The 12,051-nt window shown below is 42.4% G+C and overlaps 1 protein-coding gene and 1 non-coding gene across 3 annotated transcripts in view; both read right to left on the bottom strand.

The window, feature by feature from the left end:
- UNC5D (unc-5 netrin receptor D) overlaps positions 1–12,051 on the bottom strand; it is a 558,897-nt gene that overhangs the window by 219,942 nt on the left and 326,904 nt on the right. The window lies entirely within an intron of this gene.
- TRNAI-GAU (transfer RNA isoleucine (anticodon GAU)) lies at positions 9,637–9,711 on the bottom strand. Its single transcript has one exon. It is a non-coding gene; the product is annotated as a tRNA-Ile (tRNA).

Below are 12,051 nucleotides of genomic sequence, written 5' to 3'. Positions count from 1 at the left end.
CCTGCAAATGTTGCCTCAGTAACTAACAGATACTAAAAAATGAACAAAGGTTTGAAGCAATATATTTGTTAGTGATTATGGTGTCACAGGCATATCCCCCCCTCTTTTTTTTTGCTGCAACATAATTTCATTTTGAGAATCTGTTCTGCTATCCCTTTTGGATCTGTCCAACCTAACCATCACCACCATTATGGTTTCTTCTGCCTCTGCTCTCCATCTCTAGCTGTGTCTGGCTCTGGAAGGCCTTCCTTTATGGTTTGCAATCTTCAAGTGATGCCTGGGGATATCCTGGGATTACAACTGATCTCCAGATTACAGTGATCAGTTCACCTGGAGAAAATGGCCACTTTGGAAGGTGGACCATGTGGCATTGTACCCCACCGAAGTCTCTCCTCTCCCCAAACCCCACCTTCCTCAGGCTCCACCCCCAAAATCTCCAGGCATTTCCCATCCTAAAGCTGGCAACCCTACCTTCCTTACACACAGAGAACCATCAGGTTTCATATATAATGAAGCTGCTTCTATCAGCAGTGCCATCCTAAATACAGCTGCATCCTTCTAAATCCAGTGACTGGTCTTAGAAGGGTGTAACTGTTTAGAATTGCACTGTTTAATTCAAAGAAGTCCTGGCCATTTTGTTTTCCCCACAAAACTGTTCATTCTGTTCAATTGCAAAGTTTCCTATCCTAAGATGTTATTGGGATCAAAAGCACTTCTTTGGGGGAAGTAAATCAAAGCAGTCTGTTCCTCAGACTGCTTGGAAAGCTTGTAAAACTTTGCACTCCGTATATTGCCACTGTAGGCCTGCAAAAAGCATGATGTGCCAAATCTAAGCACGAAAGTACTGCACGCCGTTATACAGCAAAGAAGAGGGGAAGAACACAATGGCAATGTTTATTTTCAGCATACAAAGGAGCACAAAAGAGTTTCCAATTTTGAGTATGGCAACAAAGGAAACAACAGTGATTCAGTGATAAGCGGCCCTTGAAGAGGTGTCTGAACAATGTAGGAGAAGCCACATCTAAGGAAACCAAAGCAAAGGACATCAACAAAGAGAGGCTATGTCAGGGCATTCGCTTGAAGGAGCACATGGGTGATAAAACAAAAATGGGTCTTACTTTAGAAAATATCCCAAACCACCTGAATGTAAAGACTTACACAGTCAAACAGCGTAGGGTCTTTATTATGGGTGATTATTAAACTGCACAACAGAGCTGGCTTTCGTGTAATACAGAAGATAACTACCTGGTGGACTGTAAAAAAATGAAAAAGAGGATGTTTTATTTGAGACAGAGCTACATTATGTGCCTTTTGTTGAAGAAAGAAAATGTGTACCTCTGCAGGAGTTGAGATGCAAGTTAAGTTTGTGAAAAGGAGCAAAGAAGTAGCAAACAGTAATTATAAGTCAGCTTTAGGAATTGTATATGGAAATTCACCGCCTGCATGGACAGATTTATTTGTTTGCCTTTTGTGGCTTAACTAACTAAAATGAATGCTAAACACAACTCAGGCACAACAACTGTTCAGACATACCGGATTGGATCCAACTGGTTTTAGGTGTATGAAAAAGAGAGCAAGGAACCCCGTTTGACCACCCAACAAGGTTTTGTTGGGAATGCAAGGCCCTCTATGAACAAAAGACATGTTGGATGTGGACTGTGGTAAGGAGGATAATAGATCCAGGCTGACAAGCTCGTGGTTGGGGGATGTCCCTATCCCAGATTCCTGTTGCCTGCTCAGGAAATCCCAAGACACTCTATGGTTTTATCATATGGCAATTTCTAGGGCAGGGGGTGACCAAACTTGCTTAACTTAAGAGTCACATAGAATAAATGTCAGATGTTTGAGAGCCATAAGACATGAATGTGTCCGGACTTGCTCTGGTCTGCCAGCTCCCGAGATGCCAACCATGCCCTGTCTGATTCACTGTGCAATTATATATTATTACAGGGTGGGGGGAGCATCAGGCAAGAATAAAAGCAGCCTGGAGCTGCTGGCACAACATCTTATTTATTTCAGTGTTTAACTGATCTTTGATGGTGATAAACCGAACAACTAGATAGCTAGAACTGTTTGCTTCCTGAATTTTTTTCTCCAAGGAGATAATATTGTGGCAAGCAACTCTAGCTCCCTCAATTGGAAACAAGAGAGAGAGAGAGAGAGAGAGAGAGAGAGAGAGAGAAAGAAAGAAAGAAAGAAAGAAAGAAAGAAAGAAAGAAAGAAAGAAAGAAAGAAAGAAAGAAAGAAAGAAAGAAAGAAAGAAAGACAATAAGGACATGCTTTCAAACTTCAGGAAAGGGTCACCTTTGCCTTGCTTATTGGCAGGGGGAAGATCCCTTAACGAGCTAGTAAAAATTGAGTGTGAGCCAGCTGAATTTGAGTTCCATGACATAAAAGTTGAATAAAAGTGTAATACATAAACTCTTAGCCTTCAAGACCATGAAAAGGAAACATGGAGACACTACGGGAGATTCACATTCTGGGATCTGTAAGGCTCAAAGCAGTTCTACTTCCTTCTATTAACATTCACATCTGGATGCATCAAGACCATATATGCTGGTTGCTGCTTCCTCCTGTTCCAAATCCATTAAGAGTATTCTAATTAGATTACAAGATCAGCCTTTTTTTTGCCTCCTCAGTGGACCATCTGCCTGCAGATTAAATCACCCACAGCTGGGAATATGGACACCATTTGTCTGTGAAGAAAGAAGCACCCTTCCCTCTTTTCCACCTAGCAACAAGACTGAGATGCATTCTAACAAAGGGGATGCAAGAGAAAATATTTTCTGTCTTATACAGTGTGTATTACACGATCATGCTTGGCAAACACAACTATGCTGTATAGCCCCCTTTCCCCCCCCCCCTTTTCTTTTCTGCACCCCCACTGTCTTCTTAAACAAACAAATTCTTAATAAAAAGACTTAAATGCAGGGAGCACAATGAGCACTATGTTGGACAGAGGAGAGGGAATTGCGAGATGGCAGTGGAACCAGGGTGGATGTGACCACTGCTCTTTAATTCACATAACTTCATGGTGAATCCAGCCTTGCTGCAGCAACCATTACAAGCATTCAGGTGGAACATTACATTTTGTGTGTCTGTATACATACACACATGTAAGTATTGATGTCATAATGAACTTATGTTGACCCTAGCAAGGGGCTTCCAAGGCAAGTGAGAAGCAGAGGTGTTTTGCTATTGCATTCCTCTGCAGAGTCTTCCATGGTGGTCTCTGATATAAAGTACTGGCCCTCCTTAGCTTCCAAGATGTGACAGGATAGAGCTATTTCAGACTGCTTCCCTCCTATACATATATACATACAAGAGTGACAAAGAAAGAGAAAATCTTCAGGAAGACAAGGTCAAGGTCCAAGCTTGATTGGCTTTACTTCCTCTAACAGTGTCTTCCAGTAAATTAAGATTCTGTCTGACTACGGAATATTTAAAGTCATTGCAGCTCCCCCCCCCCAACACCCTTTATGTTATATTTTAAATGCTTTATTTCACAGAGCATTTCAAACAAATGAAAGAAGTGCTTTTAAATGCTATTCTGAATGTGGTTTTAATCCCTGGCAGCATAACTAGTGATGCTGAAGAACGTGCCTTTGTGTTATCTGGGATGTGATCCAGCTTCCTGTTCTGTCTTTGCTAGGTAAATTGACTGTGATTTCAGAGCTTAATTAACATCCACAAGAGGAGAGCTTACCCACTAGGTAAGGGCATCCACATCTGTCAAAAGCCTCATGAAATCTTCAACCACACATATACACTGAGTGTCAGGTATAGGATCTTGCTTCTTTGCTTCTGGAGTTGACTCCCCTAAGCAGCTTATCACTTCTCCTTAACCGATTTCTCCCTTGGGGTGGTGACTGATGTTTGGGACATACATGAATAAGTTGCCAAAAATAGAAGCTTGGATATTACACAGCACCAGAATGTAACATTTAGTACAGTGTGGTGAAGAATGTCATACCAGGACTTTTGACAACCTGGACTCTAATTCCCACTCTGTTGTGGAACTCACCTTAGGTCAGTCATATTTTTTAGGCTCACCTTCCTCATAACTTCTTTGTAAAAATTAAAATGGAGGAAAAGAAAACCATGTCCTGAGCTTCTTGGAGGAAAAGTTGAATGAACAATGAAATTATAGACAGCCTCCCCAGTTGTCAAGGAAGGAAGGAAGGAGGGAAGGAAGGAGGGGGGGAGGGAAGGAGGGAAGGAGGGAAGGAAGGAAGGAAGGAAGGAAGGAAGGAAGGAAGGAAGGAAGGAAGGAAGGAAGGAAGGAAGGAAGGAAGGAAGGAAGGAGAGGCCTTATAGTGAATCATATCCCTGGTCCATCACAATCATTATTGTCTACTCACGTTGGCATGACTTTCCAGGATCTCAGGTGGAGGTCTTTCATATCACCTATTGCCTGATCCTTTTAACTGGAGATGCTGAGTATTGAACCTGGGACTTTCTGCAGGCCAAGCAGATGCTCTGCTTCTGAGCCACAGCCCCTTCCCATCCAGGGGTCCTACAGCTGTTTTCACCACAGGCTCTTTCTGGTTCCGATGCAGGATGAGATACTGGGCTCTTCTCTCAGCAGATCAAGTCTCTGCCTTGACCAAGGTCAGGTAGGGCACTGCTGCCAAGTACCTTTCAAGAGATGCTAGTTTCAGGGGCAAATCAGGACAGTATGAAGGCACTAGTGCTCTCCTTGTGTATGCCCTCAAGTATTTTGATATTGCCTCTGAGTGTGGATTCACTTCCAGCAGTCATTGGCGCACCCCACCCCATAAACTGCACAGCAGTGGCAGCAAAGGAGTGATAATGTAAACGGTAGTTGGAGTGTGAAACATAAAATGCTTATCAACCCTCACAATATTTATTTTAACTCATTTTGTGGCTATATAGAATCACAGCGATCTGCCTCTATGCCCCTCTATTGTATTTTACCTCTGGAAGAGAAGACAGTGAGTGTCACCTGGCTGCCTGTGAAGAAAAAGGGACAACTTCATAGCCTGAGTATGAATGTAAGGTCTGGGGAAGCAATTTTTGTTTAATTTGCTTGAGGTGAATGCATCAATAAAATGGTTAGTGGGAAGAACCAGCAAAAATGACATTCCAAACATTACCACAACCCTTCTCAATATGGAGTGAGTAGAAGTATGTCAAATGTTGGCTCTGCTGGGAAATTACTAGAGATTTGGGGGTAGACCCTGAGGAGGGACTTCAAATACACATTATTCAAACTTTCCGTTTGCTGCCAGCAACTTTCACCAACTTGCAGGGAAGGATTAGCAATCAGTTTTTGAACTGAATGTTTGTGACTGGGGACTTCACAAATCCTCTGGTGGAAGCTGAAGCCCAGGTCTGGCAAGTCCCTTCTGCTCTCTTGCATGTCAATTCGATATTCTCAAAAGGAGACAAAAATGAAGGCAGCTGTGTCTGCCCATTCTAAGGAACAAACTTGTCTGCTAGATTTAGACATGCAGAAGAATAATCCTAGAAATGGAGGAAGATGACCTTTTAACCATCTGATGATGGGTTTTTGACATAGGAGAGAAAGCATACTTCCAGCCATGAGGTAATGTGACTAAGCCAATGGTGTGGATACAGTCATCTGCGCACAGAAGATACACACAATCTTCCACTATGGCTCTTCATCCCTGCCGCTCCTTCTGAGTCACTCCCCACCCGCCCCTCAATAATTTCTGGGGTCACAAGATCTATGCAGATGAATAACCATATAGGTTGGAGAGGAAAAAAAAACAAGGGGATGAGGGACAAGGAACAGTTTCACTACTTGTCCTTCCTCACCCTGCCCCTTAATCATGTGATTATTCCTTCATGCCAGTCCTATCACCCTGGAAGCAACAGAAGCAAAAGGGGACACTGGGACACTCTACATTACATGTATAACTTTTACTCTCTGGTCTACAAGAAGGGTTGACGTGTCCAGATTGGGAAATTACTGGAGATTTGTGGGTAGACCCTGAGGAGTGACCTCAAATGAGTATAATGCCATTCAGTCCACCCTCCAAAGCAGCCATTTTCTCCAGAGGAACTATCTATGAGGTTCAACACAGGCAAGTGCAAAGTTATGCATGGAGTAAAAAAATCCTAACTATAAATATGTTGATGGAGTCTGAACTGGTGGTAGCTGACCAGGAGAGAGATCTTGGAGTCATGGTAGATAACTCACTAAAGATGTTGAAAAATTCTGTAACTGCATTTTTTTTAATTTAAAAAAGGCAAATGGTACCAAATATTATTAGGAAGGGGATCAAAAACAAATCAACTAGCATCATAATGCCTCTGTATAAATCTATGGTGCAGCCACATTTGAAATATTGTGCACAGTTCTGAACACTGTGCCTCAAAAAAATTATAGGATTGAAAAAGGGAAACTAAATTATTAAGGGAATGGAACACCTTCCCTATGAAGAAAGGTTAAAAACATTAGGGGGTTTTAGCTTGGATAAATGATGATTGAGGGGTGACACGATAGAGGTTTACAAAATTATGCAAGGGATAGAGAAGATAAAGAAAGAAGTGTTTTGCTCCCTTTCTCACAATACAAGAACTCATGGGCACTGAATGAAATTAATGAGAAATAGGTTTAGAACCGATAAAAGGAAGTACTTCTTCACCCAAAGAGTAACTAATACATGGAATTTACTGCCACAAGAAGTCGTGGGGGCTACAAGCATAGACAGCTTAAAGGGGGTATTGGATAAGCATATAAAGCAAAGGTCCATTAGTGGCTATTAGCCACAATGTATAGATGGAATACTATCTCTGGGGCAGTGATGCTCTGTATTCTTCATTCTTGGAGGGCAACAGTGGGATGGCTTCTCAAGTTCTGGCCCCACTGGTGGACCTTCTGATAGTGCCTGGGTCTTATCTATTGTGTGACACAGAGTACTGGACTGGACGGGTACTGATCCAACATAGCTTCTCTTATGTTTGGATCTGCAGGTCCCACCTAGAAGATGGCAAGCCTATTTACATTCCAGTTAATACTACAGAAACAACTGAATAAGTGCTAGATTTTATGGCTTGGATCTTGCAGCATATTTCACATCAATGGACACCACTCCAATCAGTGCAACAAGCCTTCATCGCCTCCCACAGTAACCCCAAATAATCCCTGAAATGCTGCTTCGGGGGGGGGGGGGGGACATGGGTGGAGAAGTCAGTTGTGGGAAGGGAAATCAATAAAAATTACCATAGCTTCTGTTAGCTGAAATTGAGTGCAGGATTCACGTCTGTATTTTCAAAGGGCATATGGGCATGGCTTCTTTGACCCAATGTACATTGGAGATTTTTTCCACTGATCCTCCCCCAATTGTACTCAAAAACTAATCAATTTAATTTGCCAACAACTTCCTGAATAGTCTGACTGGATTACCTCTCACAGAAACCCCATTTTCACCCCTCCCGGTGCCATCCCCAAACAAACAATCAGGGAACCGAAACTTGCTGCTGAAATAATCGGGAACTGCACAGGACTATTCAGAGCAACTTTACGGTCTGTGCTGTCTCAGCAGGAATCCAAGCCCCTTGATTCATGCTTGTGCAACATTCAAGCAGAATTATAGTGCTGCAGTTCTGTATTTGCAAGCCTCCCTGATTGTTTGCTTTTACTAATACGGGATTCAGTTTAAAGGCTATTTGCTAAAACGACGCTGTGTGAGTGCATGATGCATCAACAACGCCAGGTTTGCCTCTTTTATCTACAAATTAATTTGATCCCTGCAAACACAGCTCTAAAGCCTTAAGAACTGGTTTATCTAACTCACTCTTCGTTAAATTAACATTGCAGGGAAATGGCAAGGAAGCGTATTCTGGCAGCAGCAAATCCTGCAAGAGGAACGTCCTTTTCAAACTGCCAAACAGAACAGACTAGGTGGAGAGGACATTATAGCTCTCATAGCCAGAGTACTTAGCTGATTTCCTAGCCCCAAAACAAACAGAAGATAAATGTAATGGAAATACAGTAATACGCTGTACTGGTTATCCAATGTGTTGTGCTTCTTTGATATTTTAATATTTTTCCATTGCTTATCAGAAACAGAGCACAATCCTACAGATATTTACTTAGGAGTTTGTTGCACCAGTGTCAACAAGGATTACCCTGTATGAATTCACTCTCTGCAACATTTTAGAGATTAAAATACAGACTCATTTGTTGTGCCCCAGTTCTCACATCCAGGAGTTGGGTTGCCAGCTCTGGGTTGGGAAATTCCTGGAGGTTTTGGGGGTGGACCCTGGGGAGGGTGGGGCATTGGAAGGGGAAGGACTTCAGTGGAGTATCATGCCATAGAGACAACCTCCCAAAGTAGCCATTTTCTTCAGAGAAACTGATGTTACCCAGAGAACAGCTGTAAATCCAGGAAATCTCCAGCCACAACTGGGAGATTGAGAAGAAAACCCAAAGGCTCCATGTATAAACAACCTCTTAAAGATGTCAACCAATTTCTTCCAATAATCCACCAAAAAATCTTCAATGCCAGTAATAAAATTTTACTTATGTTCTCAATGTGCCTAAGCACACAGGGTTCACTTCATAAAGGAGGAATTCATAAAGGTTAGTGATATTCCATATTTATTTATTTATTTATTTATTACTTCCCATTTATATCCCGCCCTCTCCGCAAGCGGACTCAGGGCGGCTTACAACATTATAAAAACAATCAATCCAATAAAACATATAAAACCATAATTTACATATATTAACTTTAAAACTATTCTATAGCGCTATTTCAGTCCAGTATAGGCGGTATTGACTTCTCGACCAAGATCGCCAGCATTCTGTAGGATGTCCGGTGGCAGCCTTTTTTCAATCAAACCGCAAAAGCCTGTTTGAACAATTCGGTCTTACAGGCCCTGCGGAACGCAGACAAATCCCGCAGGGCCCTTATAGCTTCTGGGAGGGTGTTCCAAAGTTCTGGTGCTGCCACCGAAAAAGCCCTGGATCTCATTATATATAGCCTGGCTTCTTTTGGGCCAGGGGCAGCCAACAGATTTTTTGTCCCTGATCGCAGTGCTCTCTGGGGGATATATGGGGAAAGGCGGTCCCGTAGATAGGCAGGTCCCTGACCATAGAGGGCTTTAAAGGTTAATACCAACACCTTGAAGCGAACTCGGAACACAACAGGAAACCAGTGCAGCTCTCTCAGCACTGGCTGAATGTGCTCCCGTCACGGCAGCCCCATTAACAGCCGTGCCGCAGTGTTCTGCACTAGTTGTAGTCTCCGGGTTAGCGTCATGGGTAGCCCCATGTAGAGAGCATTACAGTGATCTATTCTTGAGGTGACCGTAGCATGGATTACAGTCGCTAAGTCGTTGCACTCCAGGTAAGGAGCCAGCTGCCGCGCTTGCCGAAGATGAAAGAAGGCAGATCTAACAGTGGCCGCCACCTGAGCCTCCATTGTAAGGGAGGACTCAAGAAGCACGCCTAAGCTCTTGACCTTAGGGACCGGTATCAGTGGTGCCCCGTCAAGAGCCGGCAAGCTTACATATGAAGCTGCCTTATACTGAATCAGACCCTTGGTCCATCAAAGTCAGTATTGTCTACTCAGACTGGCAATGGCTCTCCAGGGTCTCAAGCTGAGGTTTTTCTCACCTATTTGCCAGGACCCTTTTAGTTGGAGATGCCAGGGATTGAACCTGGGACCTTCTGCTTATCAAGCAGATGCTCTACCACTGAGCCACCATCCCTCCCCTGTGATATTCCATCAAAGTGATATTCCAAGATTAGTGATATTCCATCAAAGGAAATAATCCAATTAACATCTAATATCAGCTTTTCCCCAGGGTCAGCAAAAGATTGGGAAATGGTACAGGGAAGAATACCTAAATCCCTCCTCTCTGTGTGATAGTCCCAGTCTAAATGAGGAATTCACAACTTGATAATTGTGCCATTAAGTGCTAAGAGATGCAACAATGTACACACCTGATTAATGACCTGATATATGCTGAGATACAATGGAAACTGGGCATCTGATTCACAGTATCAAGACCAAGTTTGGGAAATTAACTTTGGCTGAGAGATGCCTGCCAATTAATGCAAAATTGGACCATATCCTCACAGGGCAAAAAAAATAAATAGAAAAAAAATGAAATATTTCCTTCCTTCCTTCCTTGAAACTAAATGACCCAGTTCCTATTAATCTAAACTGCCTCTAGATTTGAACTATCCACTAGTCCTCATTTTATTGTTAAACCATCTACTTGGCCTCTCCTACATTGACCTATTGATTTACCATCTCAATTATTAGATTTCGGGCCAACAATTATAACATCCTATGTTTTTAATGTTTGCATTATTTCATTGTATTTAGCACTGCTGTATGGTAGTGATTTCCAAGTACTCCTTCAGAAGGCAGCATTCAGAGCTTCACCCCATGCCACTGTAAAAACATTTAAAATACTGAAAACCATATGGGTAGGGCCAGTTCCATGCATCCTTTCAACCTAACTGGCTGGGAAGGGAGTACAACTATCTGGTGACAAGCTCAGGCCATGTGCTATAAAGTTAAGGATACCTCCTTACAATCCCTGGGCCAAAGGAGGCCCGTCTGAAAGTGACCAGAGACAGGGCCTTCTCGATTGCAGCTCCCTGTTGGTGGAATCAGCTCCCGGAAGAGGTGAGGGCCCTGCGGAACCTTGAACAGTTCCGCAGGGCCTGCAAAACAGTCCTCTTCCGGCTGGCATATAATTAATTGCTATCAGAATGCCTGAACACTCCAATCTATAACACCAGATTATTTAATACTGGAATATTGAAGAATTGATTTAAGGAAGGTTAGCATAGTACATATTGTAGTAAGTTTTATGTGTTTTTATGTATTTTATATATTTTATTGTATAATTATAATTATTAATCTATCATGAATGTATTTAAATGGATTCTGTTGGTTTTTATGTTGTAAGCCGCCCTGAGCCCACCTCGGTGGGGTAGGGCGGGATATAAATCGAATAAAATAAATAAAAATAAAAAAATACCTGATTTGTGAAAATTATGTACCCACGATTTGAATCACCCCCCCCCCCCAAATGTAATGATGGCTTTTAACACTGAGTTAAAAAAAATAGAGGAATAAGGTAAGACGGAAACTACTGTACTAGCACCTGCGGGTGTTTTAATAATTGTTCTTATGTTTTTATTTTATTTTATTTATTTTATTTTATTTGCTTTCCACTTATATCCCACTCATTCCAAACGGACTCAGGGCGGCTAGCAATCATATAAAAACCAACATCTCAATTTCAAATACAAAACAATAGGACAGTCAGTTATAATTTAAAATGATTTAAAACAAAGTATTGGTGCTATACAGAGTATACAATTTATCTGTTGGTGGTCCTTCTGGTGGAGTTGCGCAGTAGCATAAAAGCAGCAGCCTTCTCCCCTAGTTGTTATAGGCCTGTTTTAAAAGTTCAGTTTTACAAGCTCTGGGGAATTGGGAGAGATCCCACAGAGCTCTTATGGCTTCAGGGAGCACATTGCACAGCATTGGTGCTGCCACTGAGAAGGCCCTGCCCCGTGTTTTTATTGTTGTTTTATCTTGTTTGGTCACACTAATCCAATTGCGTGACCCTTAATTTGTGAGCCGCCCCAAGCCTGCCTTTGCCGGAGAGGGCGGGATATAAATTAAATAAATAAGGAAAGACAAATATTTGATTGCAAGCTACTATGATTTCACAATAATCCTTAGTAGAGTCAGGCACAAATCAGTTTATGAGCCAAAATTCAGCATGAACTTGGCTCAGTTCGGAGCCCCCAAACCAATGTTTGAGGAAGGTGCCTTCCCAGAACATTTACCAGACTTCTGTCTTGTTCAGCTGTTTGGGCCAGCCTAACAACTGAACAGTGTGGGTCTACAGCTGATTTGTTACGTTTACATGATTGCGAGCCATTTCATTGGTTGGTTTCATCTCCACCCCACTTCCATGCAAGGGGAATTTAAATAGACAGGTGAAATGGCTGCCAGTCAATTCAGCCTAACAGCTGATGGGTGTGCCCAGCCTGCTGTTAGTGGCTGTGAGTCATTTCACTGA

The sequence above is a fragment of the Heteronotia binoei genome, chromosome 12 (assembly GCF_032191835.1).
Source record: "Heteronotia binoei isolate CCM8104 ecotype False Entrance Well chromosome 12, APGP_CSIRO_Hbin_v1, whole genome shotgun sequence".
Taxonomy (NCBI): domain Eukaryota; kingdom Metazoa; phylum Chordata; class Lepidosauria; order Squamata; family Gekkonidae; genus Heteronotia; species Heteronotia binoei.
The sequence above is the reverse complement of the archived record's forward strand: the minus strand, read 5'-3'. Positions and strand labels throughout refer to the sequence as shown.